This window comes from Chaetura pelagica, unplaced genomic scaffold, assembly GCF_000747805.2.
Source record: "Chaetura pelagica isolate M959 unplaced genomic scaffold, ChaPel_1.0 scaffold1212, whole genome shotgun sequence".
In the NCBI taxonomy this organism is placed as follows: domain Eukaryota; kingdom Metazoa; phylum Chordata; class Aves; order Apodiformes; family Apodidae; genus Chaetura; species Chaetura pelagica.
The window spans coordinates 164,991-169,143 of NW_009952356.1; the positions used below are offsets into that span (position 1 = coordinate 164,991).

Consider the following 4,153-nt stretch of genomic DNA (forward strand, 5'->3'; position numbering starts at 1 on the left):
TCACCTGGAGAACTTGTACCTGCCAGGAATCAATTAACTAACAGTGGTTGGGAAGAGCAAAACCAGGGCAGAGTGAGCCCTGTGAAGGAGTCAAGCTGAACATCAGGAGGAACTTTCCTGTGAGGGTGCCCAGGCTGCCCAGGGAGGTGATGGAGTCTCCATCCCTGGGGACATCCCAAACCCCCTGGATGTGTTCCTGTGGGATCTGCTGGAGGTGACCCTGCTCCAGCAGGGGGCTGGGCTGGATGATCCCCAGAGCTCCTTTCCAGCCCCACCACTCTGTTACTCTGTGGTTTAGGAGGTCTCTTCACTGAGTAGATTCAGTGGGGTTTGGAATCTGCCATTTCTCCACCTTCAGGAGCTTCAGCTGAGTCCTTGATGCTGAAGAAGGAGGGAATTTGTCTCTGACATCAGGGTCAAGGTTTAAGGCTGGGCTGGCAATTAAACACCTGACAGATGCCTCTGCTAACCCTCCCCAGAAAGGGAAAGGGAAAAGTAAAATTACTAAACAGAAATTTGGGTCTGTCCTGGCTCAAACCAGGACATTCACTGTGTCATTTAGTGCCCTCCTGGGAGTCTTTCTTCTTCAAGTATCTGGGCAAGGGCAGAAGGGGAGTAAAGACTTGTCATCCAGTTGTAGAATTGTTTGGCTTGGGAAGGGACCTTAAATCCCATCCAGTCCCACCCCTGCATGGGCAGGGACACCTCCTGCCAGCCCAGGCTGCTCCAAGCCCCATCCAGCCTGGCCTGGAACACTTCCAGGGATGTGGTTGTGTGTGTTTGTGCAGCATTCAGGGAACAGTCATTTCACCTGTGGGGCTTGATGGAGCTCAGGAGGATGCTTCAGGGAGAGTTTCAGAGAGCATGCAGAGTGTGGCCATCATTTTTGTAAAGGATAATGAGTTATAAACAGGATGGAGAAGACACTCATGGCAATATGAGTAGGAAAAATCCAGAAATGAGGTACCCAGTGGGAAGGAACATGGGGGATGGATGGATGTGAAGAACTGAACAAATTCCTTAAAGTGAGCAGAGACAATAGTCATGGGTCAGTGTGTTTTGTTGCTGTGATGGAGTTTGGATCATTTTGTGCTTTAATGTATTGAACAGAAAACAAGCAGCTCCCCTCCCTGTCTGGGTGTGGTACCATTTCATTTGGGGTAGCCAATATTTTGAAAAGCAGCAACAAACAACAAGGTCTTTAAATTGCTTCAGCTTTGCAGGCAACTGATGCACCTGCAGCAGGTCACACTGTCCAGGGTTTGTTAACTCTGACATTTTGTGCATGAACTAATTCCTGTGTCCACAAGTCAAACCCTTAACTGAAAAATGTCTGTGTCAGGGTGGCATCTGGAGACCTTGGCTGGGCTGGGGAATCCACTGAGCTGGGCAAAGTGCAGGAGCAAGAGACCTTGAGATTGGACAGGAAGAACCTGCCCAGGGCTCAGCTGAGCTGTGTTGATGTGTTGCTGAGGGAGCAGCTGGAGGAGACTCCAGTGACTCCCCCTTCCCAGGGGAAAATGCTGGGTTAGTGAAGAGGTTGCAAAGGTTGTGCTGCTAATGTGGCTGGTGCTCAGTTCAGATGGCACCTGAAGCCTCATCATGTGCTGTGTCCACCTCTGGGGTCCCCAGCACAGGAAGGACATGGAGCTCCTGGAGAAATTCTAGAGGAGGCCCCGGAGATGCTGGGAGGGCTGGAGCAGCTCTGGAGCCAGGCTGGGAGAGTTGGGGTGTTGAGCCTGGAGAAGAGAAGGCTCCACTAACAGTGGTTGGGAAGAGCAAAACCAGGGCAGAGTGAGTCCTGTGAAGGAGTCAAGCTGAACATCAGGAGGAACTTTCCTGTGAGGGTGCCCAGGCTGCCCAGGGAGGTGATGGAGTCTCCATCCCTGGGGACATCCCAAACCCCCTGGATGTGTTCCTGTGGGATCTGCTGGAGGTGACCCTGCTCCAGCAGGGGGCTGGGCTGGATGATCCCCAGAGCTCCTTTCCAGCCCCACCACTCTGTTACTCTGTGGTTTAGGAGGTCTCTTCACTGAGTAGATTCAGTGGGGTTTGGAATCTGCCATTTCTCCACCTTCAGGAGCTTCAGCTGAGTCCTTGATGCTGAAGAAGGAGGGAATTTGTCTCTGACATCAGGGTCAAGGTTTAAGGCTGGGCTGGCAATTAAACACCTGACAGATGCCTCTGCTAACCCTCCCCAGAAAGGGAAAGGGAAAAGTAAAATTACTAAACAGAAATTTGGGTCTGTCCTGGCTCAAACCAGGACATTCACTGTGTCATTTAGTGCCCTCCTGGGAGTCTTTCTTCTTCAAGTATCTGGGCAAGGGCAGAAGGGGAGTAAAGACTTGTCATCCAGTTGTAGAATTGTTTGGCTTGGGAAGGGACCTTAAATCCCATCCAGTCCCACCCCTGCATGGGCAGGGACACCTCCTGCCAGCCCAGGCTGCTCCAAGCCCCATCCAGCCTGGCCTGGAACACTTCCAGGGATGTGGTTGTGTGTGTTTGTGCAGCATTCAGGGAACAGTCATTTCACCTGTGGGGCTTGATGGAGCTCAGGAGGATGCTTCAGGGAGAGTTTCAGAGAGCATGCAGAGTGTGGCCATCATTTTTGTAAAGGATAATGAGTTATAAACAGGATGGAGAAGACACTCATGGCAATATGAGTAGGAAAAATCCAGAAATGAGGTACCCAGTGGGAAGGAACATGGGGGATGGATGGATGTGAAGAACTGAACAAATTCCTTAAAGTGAGCAGAGACAATAGTCATGGGTCAGTGTGTTTTGTTGCTGTGATGGAGTTTGGATCATTTTGTGCTTTAATGTATTGAACAGAAAACAAGCAGCTCCCCTCCCTGTCTGGGTGTGGTACCATTTCATTTGGGGTAGCCAATATTTTGAAAAGCAGCAACAAACAACAAGGTCTTTAAATTGCTTCAGCTTTGCAGGCAACTGATGCACCTGCAGCAGGTCACACTGTCCAGGGTTTGTTAACTCTGACATTTTGTGCATGAACTAATTCCTGTGTCCACAAGTCAAACCCTTAACTGAAAAATGTCTGTGTCAGGGTGGCATCTGGAGACCTTGGCTGGGCTGGGGAATCCACTGAGCTGGGCAAAGTGCAGGAGCAAGAGACCTTGAGATTGGACAGGAAGAACCTGCCCAGGGCTCAGCTGAGCTGTGTTGATGTGTTGCTGAGGGAGCAGCTGGAGGAGACTCCAGTGACTCCCCCTTCCCAGGGGAAAATGCTGGGGTAGTGAAGAGGTTGCAAAGGTTGTGCTGCTAATGTGGCTGGTGCTCAGTTCAGATGGCACCTGAAGCCTCATCATGTGCTGTGTCCACCTCTGGGGTCCCCAGCACAGGAAGGACATGGAGCTCCTGGAGAAATTCTAGAGGAGGCCCCGGAGATGCTGGGAGGGCTGGAGCAGCTCTGGAGCCAGGCTGGGAGAGTTGGGGTGTTGAGCCTGGAGAAGAGAAGGCTCCAGGGAGACCTGAGAGCAGCTTCCAGTGCCTGAAGGGGCTCCAGGAAAGCTGGGGAGGGGCTTGGGACAAGGGCAGGGAGGGATGGGAGCAGGGGGAAGGGTTTCCAGCTGGCAGAGGGAGCTGGAGCTGAGATGGGAGGGAGAAATTCTGGGCTGTGAGGGTGGGGAGAGCCTGGCCCAGGTTGTCCAGGGAAGCTGTGGCTGGCCCATCCCTGGGGGTGTTGAAGGGCAGGTTGGATGGGGCTTGGAGCAGCCTGGGCTGCTGGGAGGTGTCCCTGCGGGTGGGACTGGGTGGGCTTTGAGGTCCCTCCAACCCAAACCATTCTACTATCCTGTGATTTTCTGCTTCTGCTGCCACAGTTCTTGTCTTTTGGTCAGGGGCTTTTCAATCCCACTTTGAGTTTGATCTGCAGTTCTGTAGCACTCAGAGATAAACCCCTGCTCATTTTCCTGGGTAGCTCAGTAAAAACAGACTTAATTTTGTGCTGCACTGGTGAGGTATAAATTGCCCATCGTGTGACAAGCCCAGGTGACACCTGGTTTGTGTAGGAGAGCTGTAAATCCTCAGTTATATGGGAGTTAAATCCATTCTGGCAAATGGTTGAAAGCTTTAAATATAAGGGAAGGAGAGAAATGAAGTCAGACACTGAAGAGGAGTGTGGGTTTCTCCCCTG

The 4,153-nt window shown here is 51.8% G+C and overlaps 1 protein-coding gene across 1 annotated transcript in view; it reads left to right on the plus strand.

The window, feature by feature from the left end:
• The window catches only part of DENND6B (DENN/MADD domain containing 6B), a 27,897-nt gene that overhangs the window by 21,000 nt on the left and 2,744 nt on the right, over window positions 1-4,153 (plus strand).